This window comes from Mastigoproctus giganteus, chromosome 12 (genome assembly GCF_048544385.1).
Source record: "Mastigoproctus giganteus isolate SK-2022 chromosome 12, ASM4854438v1, whole genome shotgun sequence".
In the NCBI taxonomy this organism is placed as follows: domain Eukaryota; kingdom Metazoa; phylum Arthropoda; class Arachnida; order Uropygi; family Thelyphonidae; genus Mastigoproctus; species Mastigoproctus giganteus.
In genome coordinates this window covers 126,586,112-126,608,284 of record NC_143586.1, presented here as the reverse complement: position 1 = coordinate 126,608,284, position 22,173 = coordinate 126,586,112, and the positions used below count along the sequence as shown (strand labels likewise).

Genomic DNA, 22,173 nt, shown 5'->3' with positions numbered 1-22,173 from the left:
TATTAAAGATCAAAAATAACACAACAACAATAACGAGAGTAAATGGCCTGTTGTACTGGAATCCACTGTACATAAGAAATAATAATAACGTATATATCCAGTAAAATATAACTTTAATTATATAGTTTGGAGCTTTCAAGGCTGAACGTGCCTCTTTGTCAACAAATTCTAACAGAATGGAAACTTTAGAGATAAAAAAAAAAAAAACATAAGACATAATAACTACTTTTATTATTTCTTATGAACAATAATAACAGCAGTAGTAACCAGACACAATCAACCACATCATGCACTTTGTACCAATACCTTTCACAGGTTGGGAAAAAATCATATAAAAGGGGAAAAAGTTTATAATAATAACAAGAGCAAGACTATCCAGCCCATTAACGGGAAGTGCTTCCTGCATAACTGCTCTAGTGACCACCAGGAAGGAAGAAAATGCTAACAAATAAAGTGGAGCATCGAAATACGTACATCATGCGAGCATACTACAAAATAACCAAGCTAAACACCAATATGGCAATGTACAGGTCGAGATACATACAAAGTGGTTGGAATGATTCCCAGATATTCAGGTCACAGAATAGCGAATAACCAACCAGAGAAGGACCATCACCACAAAGAACCTAATAGCTCCTCCAATCTTGTAATCTTGGAAAAAATAAACCAGGACATGAGCGATCAATTACAAAGAACAAAGAATATGGAAAACACAGAACTAGAGAAGGAAGAGCAAGAAGAAATACAACCCAGAGCAGTTCAAGTGGAAAAAGATGAGGTCATGATATCCAGAATAGCGGATGAGTGGAAGAAGGCCCTAACAGAATTCAAAGGAATGAACCCCACAAAGACCGTTGTGACACCAAAGCAGAGGCCCAATAGAATCCTGTGGAGAGTCACAGACCATCTTAATCAGCAAATAATACCACATTACCTTTGACAACCATGTTGCAACACTGGAGGCCATCCACATAGCCGTATACTATGCTGCTATTGCAGAAACTGGGATTAGCATTAGTAGAGGGACACGATGCAATAAAGCAAGCTTATACAGCATCAGCAAAAAAAAATAAAAAAAGCTCTGATTTCACCCTTCCATTCGTTCCAAATACCTGTCGAGCTCAGCCTTAAATTTATTTAGGCTATCAACTTCCACAACAAAAGATGGAAGTCTGTTCCACCAATCAACTACCCACTGGCTAAAGGCAAACTTCCGCACATCTATCTTACAACTGTCTTTCCTCAATTTGAATTCATGTCCTCTCAGGTGATTATTCTGAGCAAGAGGAATAATCCCATAAGCAGTGGGCATGCTCACACCATTCAAGGCTTTCTATACCTCAATCAGATCACCTCGCAGCTGCCTAGTCTCCAAACACTGTAATCTGCAAAACTTAAGCCTTTCTTCGTAAGAGCAACCCTTTGTTCCATTCACTAATCTTGTTGCCCTTCTCTGTACTCGTTCCAAGAGCTCTACATTCTTCTTAAAATGAGGCCTCCAGACCTGTATATACAGTACTCAAGGTGTGGCCTGACCATCGCCTTATACAAGGGGATAATCACCTCCTTAAACCTGATAGAAAAATTCCTGCATATCATTGACAAGACACCATGAACTACTCTTGTAGACAATCTGCACTGCTCAGGAAACAGAAAACAGAATACTCATAGATGTACTTTTTCTGCTGCATGCCTTTTCTACAGATACTTCCATGGGCACTGTTCTTCTAAATTGGCTTCTATAATTCCCACTCTCTCTTTCAAAACAGTCCAAACCCGTGCCACCACCAGCCAACATCCATTTACTGTCCAACTTTAAACTCTCAGAACCAAATTTTCATCTTCCTGTTTATTCATTCAACTGCTGTTTTCTGGAACAACCTTCTTTCATACGTATTTCCTAAATATTACAGTCTAGAGAAGTTCAAGTCTAATGTCAACAAATATCTTCTTTTGTCTTCTCTATCTCCAATCCGTGCAGGGTGCTAAGTACTATAAGTTCTAATACCTCTCGTGTTTGGGGTTTCCATAGAAAAAAAAAATCCAATCAAACTGGTCAGAAAAGACTTCCCCTTAACAAACCCATGCTATTTCCGAACTAGAGCTGAAATCTTGTCTAGAGAAGTGGTCTCCAAAGTGGGGTGCGTGAGATGATCCATGGGGTGAGTGATATAATCAGCAATAAATCAATATTTATTAATTATGAAAACTTTAGTTTTTCGAAATGTAATTGAAAATAAAAATAAATGTTTTTATTTTTAATACTTCAATAAGTTTTTATATTATTTGGCTTTGTTTGATCGTGCAGCTTTATTTGATCATGCATGTATATGCATTTTGTTCTTGAACTTCAATTTAATTTGACTTTTTATTTTTTTATTTGTAATTTTTTAAATTCATACTTGATTTTATACACATAATTTTGGATATAATGCCTTCCATGTAAATGATTCATAAAATATATATATATATTAAACATATATTTATTTTTTTTTATTCCCGAGTACTTTTAAGTAAAATCAGGGTGCGTGACCAAAAAAGTTTAGAGACCACTGGTCAAGATGATCTTGAAGTGCTTCTTTAACTAGTGCCTCCATTAATTTCCCCGCAACAGAACTAAAATTAACAGGTCTGTAATTACCTGTATCACCCTTTGAAATTTCTTTGTGCACTGAGGTCACATTTGCACTTCTTCAGTCCACAGGGACCTCTCTGAATCCAAGGAAGCTCTCATAATTATGGCTAAGGGTTTACTTACTTCATTTGCTGTCTCCTTTAATATAACTGGATAAATGCCATCCACCCCAGGTGCCTTTCTTGTATTTATCTTCAACAATTTCTCCTCCACTTTGATCTCAGTTATTACAAAATCATTTAGCTCACTGCCAGAGTTTAATAAACCCCTGGCACTCACATGCATGCATAACTTCTCATGTGTGAATGTAGATGCAAAATACTCATTCAATTTATCAGCTACCTGAGCATAATTATCAACAGTTGAACCATTGATATTAAGTGGACCAATCTGATTCATCCCCTTCCTTCTAGAGTTTACATAAGTAAAGAACACTTTGCTGTTTTTCTTTGCATCCTTTGCCAAAGATTTCTTGTAATCTGCCTTTGCCTACTTAACCTTCTTTGTGACTTGATTACAGACCAGCTTATATCTAACATAGGCTTCTGTGTCACCTGATTATTTATATGTATCCCATGCATTTTTCTTCTCTGCCATGTGTCTCATTACTTCATCTGAAATCCATTTAAGTCTAAACCTTGAACAATATTTCTTAGTTGGTTTAAAAAGCCTAGTAGCCTCCAAGATTAATTCCTTGAATGCTTCCCATTTAGAATTTGCTTTTGGCAACATCATCAGTTGGTTCCACTCTATAGAATTTAAAAGTTGTCTGAGACAACTCTAGTCACCTCTACAAAAGCAAAAACCCTTCCCTTTACCCGTGATGGCAGTTACTCCTTTGAGTAAATCCCACTTCAGCACACTGAGATCACTGCCACCTTTATTTCCTGTTGTTGTTATTTGGTTTTCAGGAGCATTAACAACTAAGGCCATATTGCTCCGGGGATATGTGGTGGTCATTGCCTGACCTTTCTACATCCTCCGTATTTGGTGGTGACGGGCTCAACCCCCAGTCTAATCAACAAGCATATGCTACACACTGCTGCTCCTGCCCACCTGGCTACAGAGGTGCCATCCTCTATCTGCAGATTCTTAATGCATGAAGAATCACTACTGATAATCAGATCAAGAGTATTTACTTCCTCTGGTTGCCTCTTGAACATGCTGCTGTAGAAAACAATCATCCAATAAATCCACAAAAGCCTTGCTAGTGTTCGAGTGATCAATCTACAATTATCAGTCAATATCTGGGAAGCTAAAATCCCCCATAAGACAATCTGATTTACTGGCCCACTATTTCTCTCTACAGTTGTTCGTTTGTTTGTTTGTTTGTTTTTTGGTTTTTAGGAGCATTAGCAACTAGGGCCATATTGCTCCGAATTATGTGGTGGTCATTCCCTGACCTTTCCGCATCCTCCGTATTTGGTGGTGACGGGCTCGAACCCCGGTCTAATCAAGAAGCGTGTGCTACGCACTGCTGCTCCTTCCCACCTGGCTACGGAGGCGCCTGTACAGTTGTTCATTATACTCATCAGAGTCATTAGGCCTATAACACTGTGAAGAAATTAGGCACCAAGTCAGCTTTCTGACAGGGGCGTCTATGAGAGTTTGAGGTGTAAGGTAAATGCCCTCAAAGAAATTAATATGAGAGACCCATCAAGCTCTCAGCTGCCCAACTCAATGCCAGAGCTCACTCCTGTGTATGAGGCAACTCAGCGGCAATCTCCAAGGCAGAATGTGCTGGTCGGACAGGAACTAGTTATTGTTGGTGACTCTATTGTCAGGGAGACGGGGAATGTAATATGCAAAAAGAATAGGTGTAACAGGAACAGGATATGTCTCCCAGGGGCATAAGTTGATGAAATTGTAGAGTAGATAGCACAAAAGGTGATATTGTTGTACACAATGGCACTAATGACCACCTTAAGAGTAAGAGATGTGCAGATTTATTAACAAGTACATGTCAATGCTAAAATAAAGTCGGGAGTTAGTGTTAAATTTGAAAGTGTCTTCAATTCTGGCCAGACACGATAGAAGGGAGTATATAATGAGAGCCTTGCAATCGAATCGGCCCTAGAGAGATCATGCAACGCTCATGGAGTAGAATTTTTTTCAGCGTGGTCTGCGATTGCTAACAGGAGAGACTGCTTCTGCAGGGATGGGATACACTTTAATAGAAAGGGTGAAAGAATGTTTGCTGATGCTATCGAGGCAGTGTTTGGCAGTTCGGAAATCTGCTAGTTTGGGGGGGAGGTATTCACAGACTAAAAGATTAACTGCAGCCGCAGGCAGTAGCAAAAATGATTCTTTCACTGCTTCTATTGTAATGAGCAGCAGCCTAGAGAGCAAGTTGCTGGGGATTTCAAGAGCTGCTGGGAGTCATCATGGAACAAGTAAATACATTAGCTGTGTTATGGTAACTAAGAATAAGAACAAGTGCATGCACACCAGTGCTAGAATTATTTTTATTTTTTTTTTTTTATGAGAACCCCAAACACGAGAGGTATTAGAACCTATAGTACTTAGTACCGTGCTTGGGTTGGAGGCTGAGAAGACGAAAGAAGATATTTGTTGATATTGGACTTGAACTTCTGTAGATTATAGTTTTCAGGAAATACGTATGAAGGAAGGTTGTTCCAGAAAACGGCAGTTGAATGAATAAATGAGGAAGATGAAAAGTTGGTTCTGTGGGTTTGAAGTTGGACAGTAAATGGATGTTGGCTGGTGGCAGCACGTGTTCGGACTGTTTTGAAAGAGAGAGCGGGAATTATAGAAGCCAATTCAGAAGAACAGTGGCCATGGAAGTATCTGTAGAATAGGCATGCAGCAGAAACAGTGTGTCTATGAGAAAGCGAGTGGAGAGACTCTGTTAGAGATGAATCATTAATTAACCTAACTGCCCTCTTCTGAATGGAATCAAGAAGCCTGAGAGAGGTTTTGGGGGCACCACCCCAGATGTGGGAACAATATTCCATGGCAGGGCGGATTTGCGTTTTTTACAGAGTGAGCAGCTGTTTGGAAGAAAAGTAACGCCGAGAGCGAAAGAGAAAACCAAGTTTTTTAGATGCAGAGGAAGCAATATTTGTAATGTGCTTGTGCCAAGAGAGATTAGAAGTCAGGGTAATCCCCAAAAGAGATATATCATTTTGCCTAGAAATCGGAGTGTCACTAAAGATAAGCATAGGAGCAGAAGAATCCTTTTTGCGAGATATAAGACAAGATTGAGTTTTAGAAGGGTTGAAATCAACTAAGTTGTCTTTGCCCCACTGGAGAATTACCTGAAGATTGGCATTTAAGGAATTGGTAGCAGATTTTCGAGAAGTTGAAGCTGATTGAGCTGGACAAGGTTTCTCAAAATGGAAAGTTGAATGCAATGTGCTATCATCGGCAAAACTATGGATAGGATTTCCAGTCAATGGAAGAAGGTCATTGATATACAAGAGGAAAAGAGTGGGGGAAAGAACTGAACCTTGGGGGACACCAGCATTAGTGGAGAAGTTAGAAGACAGAGAGCCATCTACCATCACCCTCAGTGAGCGATCAGAGAGGAAACTGGATAACCAATTACTAAAAACAGTTGGCAAACCATAAGATGGAAGCTTGTTTAGAAGACCTTTATGCCAAACACGATCAAAAGCCTTTGAGATGTCAAGAGCAACTACTTGTTTTTCACTGAACCTTTCCATTGAATTAGTCCATAAATGGGTAACATAAGCCAGAATATCACCAGTGGATCGACACTGACGGAATCCATACTGGCGATCGTTGATCAGATGGAAGGTTTCTAGGTAGTTTAAAAGTTGGCGGTTAATTGATTTCTCCATTACTTTAGAAAGAGTAGAAGTAATTGCAATGGGACGGTAATTGGATGGGAGGGATTTGTCACCCTTTTTAGGAACTGGCTGAATATGAGCAAATTTCCAAGCAGAAGGAAAAACGCCTTTGGAATATGAAAGTGAAAAAAGGCGGCAAAGAATAGGAGTAAGTTCAGGAGCACAGGTTTTGAGAACAAGTGGAGAAATACCATCAGGACCTGGAGCTTTCGTAGCATCAAGATTCATCAAAATCCTTCTGATATCCTTTTGACGGAAGACCACAGGAGGCATTGAATGGAGCGTGTTAGGAATGGTGGGAGGTGTTTTACCAAGGTCATTAATACATGAGCTGGAAGAAAAATGGGATGCTAGCAGGTCAGCTTTATCCTTGGCTGAAGTGACAGCAGAACCATCTGGTTTGGACAGAGGTGGGAGCAGAGATGGGCAAAAGTTGCGGCCAATAGCTTTGGCAAGAGACCAGAATGCTCGGCTACCATTAGGGCAAGAAGCAAGTTTTCTACTCTTAGCCTGTTCAAACTCTAGTTTGGACTGATTAATAACTGCTTTACAATTGTTGCGAGCTTTGGTGTAGGCAGAAAATGAAACTGAAGAATTAGAAACAAGCCAATTACGATATGCAACGTTCTTCTCTTGGACAGCCTTAGCACATTTATTTGAAAACCAAGGTTTAGATAAAGGACGAGATTTTAAAGTGGAGTGTGGGATAAAGGATTCCATTCCTGCAAGAATAATTTCACTGACACGATCTGAGCAAACGTTGACATCAGAAGTTTTGAAACAGTAATCAGACCAAGGAAAAGAAGAAAAGAAGTCTCGCAGGTCATCCCATTTTGCATTCTTGTAATGCCAAACAATACGAGGTTGGGAATAGCCATGAGATAAAGGTTCCATTGGAGAAGAGACAATCACCAAGTTGTGATCTGAAGTGCCTAAAGGACCTCTCACTTCAACCTTGTACTTAGAAGGGTTGTTTGTGAGAAAAAGATCAAGCGTATTGGCTGTATGATTAGGATTGTCTGGTATTCTTGTAGGTAAATGAACAATCTGTGCTAGGTCATTAGTAATTGCAAAAGCCTCAGCATCTCGACCTGCTGGGTCGGTGTGACTAGAAAACGGAAGCCAGCTGGAGTTGTGAACGTTAAAATCACCAAGGAAAATTATCTCACTGTTAGGAAAGTTGGACTGGAGAAAGTCAAGTTGCAAAGAGAGGAAGTCAAAGAGCTCCAAGTGATTAGTGGAGTTGGGAGAACGGTAGAGACAACAGATGAATTTTACACAATGAGGTAGAGAGATTTTAAGCCAGAGAAGATCAAAGAGAAGAGATTCCAAATTGCCAAGTCTCAACAGGGAATATCAGAACGGACATATGCACAAGTACCACCGTTGAGGCGAAAGGAATCATACAGCAAATAATTTGGACATCTGAGATGAGCAGTAGTTGAATCAACTGATAACTGAGATTCAGTCAGAAAAAGTACATGGGGTTTGGAAGACTGCAAGTGGAAATGGACATCGTTGAGATTGGAATTGAGACCACGTATATTTGTGAAATGAATTAGGAAGTCCTTGGGAGGTTTAGATCTTTTCGCAGATAAGCTTGCTCTATTATTTTGACAATTCATGGTGTATTCAATAGTAAGAAAAAGTGGGTGGGACATGCTGTATGAAGTAATGAAATTTTTGGATATGGCGTACATGTGGTAAGAATATACTCAGATCCTTGACATGAAGTGGCCTCGACAATGCTTCCCGCATACACACTACTCGGACTCCCTCCAGTCACTATCTGGCAGAGTAGAGGTAGCAAGATTATACACTAGCTGATCCGGAAGCCTCCTAGAGAGTTACCAATAGGTTTGGTCCGGTGTACTATCTAGCGGCCGTCCTGCGAACACCGTTTTAGAGCTGTACCCTCGAAATGTAAGGAATATTGGATCTCGCCACGACATTCATCATAACCTCAAAAATCATCAATCATACTGCATGATGGAAGAGATAGGGAAGGGTTGGCCGGAACTTAGCTCTAGAGACTAAACATGGGTTCCACCACTTCAAGCCTCCAATAAGCAAAGTGGTGGTATTTCACCGGTTGATGAGAGTCATCTACCACCTAGTACTGCCTGGTAACATAGAGGGGCGGCGTTCCTCCATGTGGTGTGGGCGCCACACCTCGACCCCTGCTTACGTTGGTTCACACCTGGGTGGTCACCCACCATGTACTTGTGCATGAAGGTTATACCCAGGATTACTAACAGTCCCACCATCGTGAAGGTGCAAGCAGAGGATTTGGCTGTCATAGACCGTCCGGACTTCACCGAAATTGGGTCCACTTGACTTGAGTGTCACCCTAATATCAGTTCCATCAGCGTTTTAGACTCCCAGGTAGCAAGAACAGCTTGTCTGGCATATCTGAGAGAATGTCTGTGACAACCTCAAGGACCTCAAGGACTGTAGTAAATAAAATTGATGAATTTCAAGTGCTGATCAAGACATCAAAGGCAGATATTGTTGGGATATCAGAGACATGGTGTCACACAGATATAAGCAGTACAGAATTGGAATATGGAGAGTACAATGTGTACCGAAAGGACAGACAGGGTAGGAAGGGAGAAGGGGTTATGCTGTTAGATAAGCCACACACAAAATCTAAGGAAGTGCAACCAGTTGACATGGGCGGACAGTGCAATATTGAGTACGTTTGGTGTGACATAAACACTGGGAAAGGAAAAATGAGAGTAGCAGTATATTATAGGCCTAATGACCCTGATGAGTACAATGAACAGTTGTGCAGAGAAATAGAATACCTGTAAATCAGAATGTATTGCAATGGGGGAATTTTAACTTTTCAGCAGTGATGACGCATGCATTAGGAATTTGCAGAAAAGGAGACACTGGGTGATAGTGATCACAATGTACGGATGTTGGATTTACTTAAAGATGCAACTACGATCAAGGATAAAGGGAAGGTTTTTGTTTTCGTAAAGGTGACTACAGAGGTCTCAGACAGTTTTTAAATTCTATAAAGTGGAATCAACTGATGATGTTACCAATGGTGAATTCTAAATGGGAAGTTCAGGGATTTAACCTTGGAGGCTACTAGGCTTTTCATACCAACTAAGAAATACTGTTCAAGGTACAGGCCTAAATGGATGTTGGATGAATTAATGAAGCTCGTGGCGGAGAAGAAAAATGCATGGGATACATATAAATTATGAGGCGACACAGAGGCCTACAACAGATATAAGCTAGCGTATAATCAAGTCACAAATGAGGTTATGCAGGCGAAGGCTGATTACAAGAAATTTTTGGTAAAGGACACAAAGAAAAACATCTGAGTTCTTTACTTATGTAAACTCTAGAAGGAAGGGGATAAATCAGATTGGTCCACTTAACGTAGATGGTTCAACTATTGATGATCCTTCGCAAGTAGCTGATAAACTGAATGAGTATATTGCATCTACATTCACACATGGAGTTATTTAAGGAGGGGAATGCCAAAAGTTTATCAAACTCTAATAGAGAGCTAAGTGATTTTTGTGATAACTGAGAGCAAAGTGGAGAAGAAATTGTTGAAGTTAAACATAAAAAAGACATCTGGTGCAGATGGAATCTATGCAATTATAATGAAGGAGGCAGCAAGGGAAGTAAGCAAACCTTTAGCCATAATTATGAGAGCATCCCTAGAGTCAGGGGGGAGGTCCCCATGGACTGAAGATGTGCAAATGAATCCCCAATTCACAAAGGGGGTTCATAGGTTTACACAAATAATTATAGACCTGTTAATTTATCTTCTGTTCCGGGGAAAATATTGGAGTCACTGGTTAAAGAGGTGATACGATACAGGATCACCTAGACAAGACAGCAGGAATAGTTCAGACATGGTTTTGTTAAGGGGAAGTCATGTCTGACCAATTTGACTGAATACTACGATGTGGTCACAAAGGAACTGGATCTGAAAAATAATTTTGATGTCATATACTTGGATTTCAGGAAAGCTTTTGATACTGTTGTACATAGAAGACTAGTGTACAAATTGGAGCACTTTGGCATTAAGAGCAAGTTAATGCAATGGATAAATGGATGATTGAGTAGGAGATGGCAAAGAGTGGTAATAAGTGGACACTGGTCTATGTGGATTAATGTTATTAGTGGAGTACCCCCAGGGTTCGGTGCTGGGCCCATTGTTGTTTTGTGTTATCAATGAAGGTATATCAGCTTAATGTCCAAGTTTGCAGATGATACAAAGGCTGGCAGGGTTATTAATGATACCAAATACAGTATGCTACTGCAACAGGATCTAGAAAAGTTAGGTAGATGGGCTGAGAAGTTGCAACTGAAGTTTAACATTGACAAATGCAAAGTACTGCATATGGGTAGCAGTAACCCAAAAGAAATGTACCAGCTCTGTGGTACTGCACTCAGGAAAGCAGAAAGTGAAAAGACCCAGGGGTAATTGTGCAGTCAGATATGAAGTTCTCTGAGCAGTGCAGACAGGCTGCCAGAGTAGGTCATGGAGTTTTGTCAATGATATATAGCAGGGGTGGCCAACGAGTCGATCGCGGATTTAATTTCGGTGGATCACAATGAATTTTAAATATACAGTCATCCCTCGATTTGTGCACCTTGAACAATGTAACTTTTGAGAGGGTAGATAGCGGCACATTTTGAAGGAAAAAAGTAATCACATCACAAATTAAGTAGGCCACTCCTGACAGAGACAAGGAGGTGATTATACCTTTGTATAAGGCATTGGTCAGGCCACACCTTGAGTACTGTATACAGGTCTGGAGGCCTCATTTTAGGAAGGATGTAGAGTTGCTAGAACGAGTACAGAGAAGAGCAACATTGGTGAGAGGAACAAAGGGGTGTGTTTATGAAGCATCTGGAGACTAGGAACTTGCGAGGTGATCTGATTGAGGTGTATAAGGCCTTGAATGGTTTGAGCAGGCTCAGTGCTGACAGGATACTTCCACTTGCTCAGAACCTGAGGGTGCACAGATTAAAACTGAGGAAAGATAGTTGTAGGGTAGATGTGCAGAAGTTTGCCTTTAGCCAATGGGTATTTCATTGCTAGAACAGGCTTTCATCTGTTGTTGTGGAAGTTGATAGCTTAAATAAATTTAAGACTAAATTTATTTAAGAAATGGGTGAAATGGGTGAAATTCGAAGGGATATTTTTTTTTGGCTGATGCTGTATAAGCTTCTTGCATCATATGCCTCTACTAATTCTAATGCTAACAGACTCCTACTTTCAATTTTGCATAACCAGTGTCGCACAAAACTGTCTCAACATTGCACCGTCCACCCATGTCAATTGGATGAAATTCTTTAGGTTTTATGTGTTTTTTAACTAATAGCATAACCCCTCCTCCCTTCCTATCCTTTCTGTACACATTGTACTCCCCAAATTCTAATTCTGCATTCCTTATATTTGTGTGGAACCATGTATCTGATAATCCCAACAATATCTGGCTTTAATATTTTGACCAGCACCTCAAATTCATCAAATTTATTTACTAAACTCCTATCATTGGTGTGCACGCAAGAATACATGCATCTTTTCTTGTTCTTAGCTACCTTAAACACAGCCCAAGTATCCCCAGCAGCTTGTTTTCCAGACTGTTGCTCATTCCAATAGAAGCAGTGCAAGAATCACTTTCACCTCTGCCAGTGGCTGCTGCTGATCTATTATTCCATGTATCCCTAAATTTTACGCCATGATCCTTGCACAATCTCTCCAGGGCCAAATTGATTGACAAGATTCTCATCATATGCTCCCTCCTATCGTGTCTGGGCAGAATTGCAGACACTTTCAAATTCAACCCTAACTCACAGCTCTCCCTAACTCATAAAAAACATTTACAAGGAACTCCAAAAAATCATGTTTCTGAACACCTCTAGGTTAGTTAGAGGATTCTTCGACCAACTGTAATAACAGCCAGACATAACACCCACCCTGTGAACTTGGTACGACTACCAGTCAAAGGGTGGAAAAAACATCATTAGCATTAGTAGAGGCATATGATGCAAGAAAGCAAGCTTATGCAGCATCAGCCAAAAAAAAAAAAAAAAAAACTTCCACTTCACCCCTCCTTTCATTCAAAATACCTGTCCAGCTGAGCCTTAAACTTATTTAGGCTATCAACTTCCACAACAAAGGATGGAGGTCTGTTCCATCAACCAACTACCTGCTGGTTAAAGGCAAATTTCCGCATATCTATCCTACATCTGTCTTTCCTCAATTTGAATTTATGCCCTCTCAGGTGACTATTCTGAGCAAGAGGCAGAATCCCATCAACATTGAGCATGCTCAAACCATTCAAGGCTTTATACACCTATATCAGATAACCTCGCCGGTGCCTCGTCTCCAGATACTAATTTGCAAAACTTAAGCCTTTCTTCGTAAGAGAAACCCTTTGTTCCATTCACTAATATTGTTGCCCTTCTCTGTATTTGTTCCAGCAGCTCTACATCCTTCTTGAAATGAGGCCTCCAGACCTATATCCAGTACTCAAGGTGTGGCCTGACCATTGCCTTATACAAGGGAATAATCACCTCCTTATCCCTGCTAGAAAAATTCCTGTATATCATTGATAAGACACCATGAGCTACTCTTGCAGCCCGTCTGCACTGCTCAGAGAACTTCATATCTGCCTGCACAATTACCCCCAGGTCCTTTTCATTCTCTACCACTGTAAGTGGAGTACCATAGAGTTGATACGTTGCTGTTTCCCATATGTAGTACTTTACATTTGTCAATGTTATACTTCATTTGCCACCTCTCAGCCTATCTGCTCAACCTTTCCAGACCCTGTTGCAGCAGAATAGCGTCAGTAGTGTCCCTAACAACCCTGCCAACCTTTGTATCGTCTGCAAACTTGGACATTAAGCTTGATATACCATCATTAATATTATTTATAATACAGAAACCAATAATGGACCCAACACTGAACCCTGAAGAACTCCACTAATAACATTAGTCCACGATGAGCAGTGTCCATCGATTACACTCTCTGTCTTCTCCCCCTCAACCACCCCTTTATCCATAGCAGCAATTTGCCTCCAATGCCACACTGCTCCAATTTGTGCAGCAGCCTTCCATGTGCAACAGTATCAAAAGCCTTTCTAAGATCCAAGTATATAATATCAAAGTTATTCCGTGCATCCAGTTCTTTTGTGACTGCATCATAGTATCCAATCAAATTGGTCAGGCAAGATTACCCCTTAACAAAACCATGCTGTGTCCGAGCTATAACTGAAGTCTTGTCTAGATGATCCTGCAGTGCTTCTTTAACCAGTGACTCCATTAATTTTCCTGGAACAGAAGTTAAACTCACAGATCTTTAATTACTTGTGTCAGCCTTTGATTCTCCTTTGTGAATTGGAGTCACATTTGCACATCTCCAGTCTATGGGCACCTCCCCTGAATTCAAGGAGGTTCTCATGATTATGGCTAAAGATTTGCTTACTTCCTTTTCTGTCTCCTTTAATATAAGTGGATAGATCCCATCCACCCCAGCTGCCTTTCTTGTGTTTATCTTCAACAATTTCTCCTCCATTTTACTCTCAGTTATTACAAGATTATCTAGCTTACTGGCAGAGTTGAATACACCTCTGGCATTCCCCTCACTGAATAACTACTCATGTGTGAATGTCGATGCAAAATATTCATTTAGTTTGTTAGCTACCCGAGCAGGATCATCAACAGTTGAACCATTGATATCATGTGGACCAATCTGATTCATCCCCTTCCTTCTAGAGTTTACATAAGAAAAGAACTCTTTGCTGTTTTCCTTTGCACTCCTTGCCAAAGATTTCTCGTAATCTGCCTTCACCTGCTTAACCTCCTTTATAAGTTTGTTACAGATAAACTTATATCTATCATAGGCTTCTGTGTCGTGTTAATTTATATGTATCCCATGCATTTTTCTCCTGTTATATGCCTCATTAGTTCATCTAACATCCATTTAGGCCTAAACCTTGAACAATATTATTTAGTTGGTATGTAAAGCCTAGTAGCATCCAAGATAAGTTCTTTGAATGCTTCCCATTTTGAATTTTCTGTTGGTAACATCATCAGTTGGTCCCACTGTATAGAATTTAAATACTGTCTCAGACCATCGTAGTCGCCTTTATGAAAGTAATAACCCTTTCCTTTACCCCTGATGATAGTTACCTCTTTGAGTAAATCCCACTTCAGCACACTGTGATCACTACCACCTAGTGGTTCCTCCATCTGCAGATTCTTAATGCATTAAGAATCACTACCGATAATCAAATCAAGAGTATTACTCTCTCTAATTGCCTCCCGAACATGCTGATGTAGAAAACAATCATCCAATAAATCCACAAAAGCCTTGATAGTGTGTGAGTGACCAACCCACAAATTCCAGTCAATATCTGGGAAATTAAAATCCTCCATTATAAGTTACTCTGATTTACTGGCCCACTCTATTACCCTGTATAGTTTCTTATTATACTCATCAGAGTCATTAGGCCTATAGCACACTCCTACTCTCAATTTTGCTCTCCCAATGCTTATGTCACACCAAACTGACTCGACACTGCACTGTCCAGCGACGTCGACTGGCTTCACTTCCTTGGATTTTATGTGTTTAACTAATACCATAACCCCTCCTCCCTTCCTATCCTGTCTATCCTTTCTGTACACATTGTAGTCCCCAAATTCCAGTTCTGCATTCCTTATATCTGTGTGACGCCATGTCTCTGATATCACAACAATATCCGCCTTTGATACTTTGAGCAATACCTCAAAGTCATCAAATTTATTTACCAAACTTCTAGCATTGGTATACATGCAAGTATACATGTATCTGTTCTTTTTCTTAGCTACTCTAACACAACCCATGTGTTTACTTGTACCGCAATGACTCCCAGCAGTCTCTGAAATATCCTGCATCTTGTTTTCCCGGCTTCTGCTCATTCTAATAGAAGCAGTGCAAGAGTCACTTTCACCTCTGCCAGTGGCTACTGTTAATCTATTAGTCCTTGTATCCTCCCAAGCTAGCAGTTTTCCGACCCACCTAAAACTGCCTCGATAGCTTCAGCAAATATTCTTGCACCCTTTCTATTTAAGTGTATTCCATCCCTGTAGAAGCAGTCCCTTCTGTTAACAAGTACAGACTAGGCTGAAAAAAATTCTACCCCTTGAGCCTTGCACAATCTTTCCAGGGCCGAATTGATTGACAAGGCTCTCATCATATACTCCCTCCTATCGTGTCTGGGCAGAATTGCAGACACTTTCAAATTCAACCCTAATTCACGGCTTTTTTTCAACAGTGACCTGTACTTGTTAAGTAATTCTGCCGGTCTCCTACTCTTAATATCATTAGTGCACACATGTACAACTATATCACCTTTTGTGCCCTTAAAAGATGATATCCTTTACAACGTCTACAACGTCATCAACCTTTGCCCCCTGGCAGACATACTCTGGTCCTGTTCCACCTATCCTTTTTACAAAGCATGTTCCCCGTTTTCCTGACAATAGAGTCACCAAGAACTACTAGTTCCTGTGGGACCAGTGCATTCTGCCTTGGGGGTTGCCGCTGTGTTGCGTGATGACCAAGTGCAAGCTCTTGCATTGATGTGGGCAGCTGAGAGCTTGATGGGTGCCTCAATTTAGTTCCTTCGAGGGCATCCACCCTGTCCTTCAAGCTCTCATATAGGCCCATAACAACGCTGAGTTGTCGCCTGATTTCGTTACACTCCTTGCATCGCGCACACACAAAGATATCCCCCATGGCAATATCATGTCCTGTACCCGATTGCTCCACAAAAAAGAGAAAAGTTTTTATAGTGATAGCAGTAGTAGTAGTCGTAATAAATATTTTATAGCCAAAACTAGTGAAACCTGCATTGTACCGATTAGTTTTTAAAATATATAATACCATATGTTCCTGCATATTAGGATGCTAGCTTCTATTGTGTTGTCTTGAAATTTGTTTAATCACACTCATTTTATAAGTCAACTCCCTTTCTTAAATCAACTTTTGCACTTAGTATAATGGTGTGTTATTTTAAAATCTCCATTTAAGAACTGTCCTTCTTTGTAATTCAATTATTTATGCCCTTCTTTTAAAAGTTATATGGTGCTATTTTTTTTAAATTGCACAGTAAACTGTAAAAGAAGTGATAGGAACCTATATAATAGTGACCTATATAGGTCACAAAACCTACAGACACAGGTGACAACATGGCACTGCTTTAATTGATGCTACATGCGTACATGAGGGACTTTACATAACTAAGCCAGTCTCCTTGTTGCCTGTTTAGTACTATACTGCAAATTGGTTTCTCTGTAAACAATGTTACAATATGGGAGCATGTTTGCTTTAAAAAATTGTCTATCTTGAAGGAAAAGTTTACATTTAGTAAACAGTATTTTGTTGAAACCTATGATTCTTTTTAGAAGACAAAAAGGATGCCAAAATAAGATTTCCAATAGGAGATCATGGTAATGAGAAAGACTGGATGGATCAAAGAGTAGATCCTAAACTTTTTGATAATGTCATGTGCTTGACAGATTAACTTATACACTGGAACTTATGGTATATAATATTTCATTATATACATATGAATTTAAGATCTAAGTTTGGTTTTAGACATCATTTCAGAACCTTCAAAAGTCAGTTTATGTGCCAGAATATACAGTATTTTAAAAATTACATCATAACAACTTCTATAAGGATATCAAGTGTTTCATAATTAGTGGCACAAATTGATAGTTTACAATGGCTATTTGTTATTGTTATTTTCTGGTTTTTAGGAGCATTAGCAACTAAGGCCATATTGCTCCGGGGATATGCGGTGGTCATTCCCTGACCTTTCTGCATCCTTTGTATTTGGCAGGCACGGGCTTGAACCCCGGTCTAATCAAGAAGCGTGTGCTACGCACTGCTGCTCCTGCCCACCTGGCTACGGAGGCGCCCTGTTTACAATGGCGTATAATAAATGTGAAGAACTTGAGGATTTGTTGTTCATTGATTTGTTTACTCTTAAAAAGTTTTTCAAACCTTCTGTATTGTGAGCAGCTACTGTGACTTGGCTTATTTGTCATACCTAATCCATCATAGCACAGGCATTCAATCAGCCACCAAATAAAATAAATTTTCTCTTTATACAGAAAATAATTTGACCAATAGATAATTTATAATCATCCCATATATTTTTCTTCTATGTTACTAGTTTCAACAGTTCATCTGACACCTATTTAAGCTGTAAACTATATTTCTTTGTTGGTATAAAAAGCTTAGTAGGTTCTATGATTACTTCCCCAAATGCCTCTCCATTTAGAATTTGCATTTCTATATATATATATATATATATATTTTTTTTTTTATTAGAATTTGGTAACATATCAGTTGATATGTTACCAATATTCCACATTGCCAGAGTGCATCAAAGGTTTGCCTTCCCAACATCAAAACAGATCACGACTATATTGACTCATTTCTGAGGAAGGAATCTCATCTGTTTGTTTCTGCTTTGATGATCAAGTCTAGAACAGACCTGTTTTTTTTTTCAAAAAAACATAAATAATAAATAAATAATAATAAAAATCTGGGCCAAATTTATATTTTGAGCATCAAGAAGTCAAAATAACTGAATTTCTCTTTTTTCTAATATGATTTGGATCTGTAGGGTCCTTGTTTGGTTTCAAGAAAGCAAAGACAATTGCATGGTGCCATTTCTCTGGATATGCATGTTCAAATATATTCTATTGTATAGGTAAAAGTGTATTCAGTAGGTAGTCACCGAGTTGCTTAATAAATAAATAATGAATTCGATCAGGACCTGCAGCACAATTAGGCCCAAGTAAAATCCTATATAGTTGCATCATTGTGAAGAGCCTACTACAGGAGCTTGATCATTTGTATCAGCAGATTCATATATTCCCACTTGGACTTTGAAGAAGTGGGTATATATGAGTCTGCTGATGAAATCTTCATGATGGTTTCACCTAGGGCATCTGCAACAGCATTCTGTGATGTCCTGTCCATTCCAGCTCAATACTTGGTTCATAGGTGGAGGAAGCTTGTCATACATTTTGACAAGAAAATATCTATGGCAGGACTAGAGTAAAATCAATTGGTAACAAAGAAAGCTGACCGTTTAGATTTTAAATGACATCACTTACTAAATGCTGCTAACGATGCTAACTCAGTCACTAACTTTGACTCGGTAGGGTAAGTAGTTGATTCAGTTGAGTAAGTTCATACTAAGATATGGAAATGACATTACTTCCTAAAGGCCGCTAACTCAGTCACTAATGTTGATTCAGTAGAGTAAGCAGTGGGTAGTAATATTATGCAAGAATAAAAGCTTCGAAGCCTTTTGTGTTGAAAAGGAACGAGTTCAAAAGCATGGAGAATGAAAAAAAATGCAGACTTTAATAAAATCTGCAGATTTCATTAAAGAATATTCTTCCTAGAATATTCTTTCCCACAAGACCATTTCATTGCTTAAAATTTAAATGGCTTTGATTAAAGAATGCAACAATGAAACAACCACTTCAACAAACAATAATTTCTTGCAGTAATTTTTGGTTATGACATCATACCAGTCTACAAATGGATTTCGCTAACGACTGAATTGTAAATACAGTGAAACTTCTCCTAACGGACACCTCTCGTTAACGGACATCTCTCTACAACGGACATTTTCAAATTCCCCAACTCACCTCCATTGGTTTTAACGTGTTTGCAGCTTCTGTCTAGCGGACATTCTCTGTAACGGACGCGGACAGGCAATCTGCACTGTTTCGTTTAGATTTGCACATAATTTGATCTCCCCATAACGGACAGCGGGCGAGCTCACGGCCCTTTTTCTAGGAACGTTTCTTCCACGTATTGCCTCAATCGTGTGTTTATTTTCTATTTCCGATTCTCTGAATTTTATCAAGGTTTACGTCGCGGTTCTAAACCCTTTTTCAAGAATTTTAAGGCACGTGTAAAACTTCTGATGAATTCGGTGTGTGCAGGGAGGGGGGGGAATATAGTCGGCCTTTCGTCGTTTCAGTTTTCAGTTTTGTTCAGTGTCGTGTGAAGTGCACAATGTCTTCTCGTAAACATTTAACTTTAAAAGATAGTCGAACTCATTAATGCGTATGATCGGCAATAAAATAGTGTTTGCAATCTCGCTGTAAAATTCAAAATCGGGAAGACGCAGGTAAGCGACATCCTAAAGAAAAAAAATGAACTGCTCAAACAATTTTGGCAACACGTAAATAATCAGGTTCAAAAACCATTCCCGAAAACTGTTGAACTTCAAATTTGTTGCGCACGTGCTAAAAAAGTTCCCATTAATGGGCCTATTACTAGGGAAAAGGCTGTGGAGGTTGCGAAATCTATGGGAGTAAATGAGTTCAAAACTTCTGTGGGATATCTAGATAAGTTCAAAACTCGGCATAAAATTTCTTGGAAAACCGTAAGTGGTGAAGGTGGATCTGTTGATACTGGGGTTGTAACAGAGTGGACCGTCAAATTGGAAGATTTATGTCGTGATTTTGAAGCTAAGGATATTTACAACTGTGACGAAACAGGGTTGCTTTTTTAAAGCTCTTCCTGAAAACACAATGAGTCTAAAAAACGAAAATGCCAGGGCGGAAAAATTTCTAAGGAACGCTTGACTGTACTATTGTGTACAAATATGCTGGGAGACTTTGAACAACCTCTTGTTATAGGAAACCCGCAAAATCCTCGTTGTTTCAAGGGCATAAAGTTGAATCTTTTGGATGTTGACTGGAAGTCTAACCAAAACACGGAAGTCTAATCTAACCACTTTAACCAAAACATGATTCATCAAAACAGAAAAATTATTCTTTTCATGGATAATGCTGCATCTCACCCGCACATTGAATTTTCCAACATTCAAATCATTTTTCTGCCACCAAACACATCTGCAGAGTGTCAGCCTTTGGATTAAGGGATAATAAAAAATTTTAAACTTCACTACAGAAAACGTGTTTTAAGACATCTCATTGCAAACATGAACGATGTAACATGTGCGAGTGACCTTGCAAAGAAAATCAGCATCCTAGATGCGATTCAATGGATTTCCTCTTCAGTAAACGCAATTAGAAAACAAACTGTCGTGAACTGTTTTGTAAAGTCTGGCTTCTCAAATGCAAAATTGAAGTTGTGAACAGCAATGTGGAGCACCAAGAAGAACAAGTACTTCAACATCTATTGATAATGTACGATACTTCAGCTACAAGTGACCCTGGCTACAAAGATATAGACTCAAACCTCAGTACAGAAGATGGTGCTCTAAATATCAACGACATTATCATCGATATTTTTCAAGAAGTTCCTCATGAGGATGAAGAAATGGAAGGAAGTCATTCTGTCGAAGAACATATTAATGACGAACCACCGACGAAAATAGAAGAAGCACTCATACAAATCAATCGTTTAAAAATGTTTTTCGCCGCTGAAGAAGATACTGAAGGACTTTCGTTGGTTTCTTCACTCCAAACAAATGTTGAAAACAAAATTATCAGCCAGAAGAAGGTGCAGAAGAAAATAAGTGATCACTGTATGTATTTTTCTTAAGATAAAGTCATAATATGCATAGCACAATTGTATGTATATTATTTACAAAAATATTGTGCAAAATCTGTATATAATTTAATTTAATTTTACATTAAACGTTTAACGATTTTTCTTTCTTTCTTTTTTTTTCTTCCTCAGACGTCTTGTTAGCGGACATTTCTCTCTAACGGACACATTTTCGTTCCCCGTGGCTGTCCGTTAAAGGGAAGTTTCACTGTATACCTATAAAAGTATTGTGAAGATGGCTAAAATTCCAGCTGAGGGAAATTGAGAGAATTATGCAAGAATAAAAGCTTCAAAGCCACCGAAGAAGCTTTGCAAGTTGACAAAAGAATGAGTTCAAAAACATAGAGAATGAAAAAAATGCAGAGTTTAATAAAATCTGCTTCTCAAGATTTTGATCAACATCACTTCTTGTCAAGAAGATGCTTCAAAGCCATACAGGCTTTGAAGGATCATCTGCTGTGGGTCGACTTGCTAGAACGAGGGCTCATTGGTTTGCTATGGCTAGAGAAATCGATTTAGAAGCCATACTGATCGCAAAAAGTATGAGTGTTTCGTTGAATAATAACAGAACGATCTCGGCTACACAAAGTCATTTTACACTAATACCGGCTTGTGCTATACCATCCATAAATCTCAGGGAGATACTTTCGATGCCGTAGTTTATGAAAACGAGAAATGTCACAAACAACAACTAGTTTATGTTGCATTATCTCGAGTTACCAATATCAATGATCTTTACATTATTACTGCAAATGCAGAAAATAAATTTTATCATGGACTGAGAAATGCTACATCCACTCTTGCACTTCAAGCTGAAATTACTAGGTTGTCGAATAATCCTCTATTTACCATGCAAAATACTTTATATGAGTTCATCAGTAAATGGCAAGCTCTTTCCATTCTAATGTTAAATTTTCAAAGTTTAAGTGATCACAGTGACAATCTCACTGATGCAGTCACACAACAATCCAATTTTCTTCTACTTTCTGAAATGTGGCTAAATAACAAAGAAGTAAGCATATCTAACTTCAACTATCTAACTGTGTTGTTCAATTCAAGCGAGAAGATCAACAAGCTAGTGGTGTAGCAGTTTATCATAAGAGAGAAAAATCGTATTCAT

General features: G+C 39.1%; 1 protein-coding gene across 1 annotated transcript in view; it reads right to left on the bottom strand.

The window, feature by feature from the left end:
• LOC150077405 (phosphatidylserine synthase 2-like) overlaps nucleotides 1–22,173 on the bottom strand; it is a 132,742-nt gene that overhangs the window by 86,916 nt on the left and 23,653 nt on the right. The gene's annotated exons all lie outside the window — the stretch shown is intronic.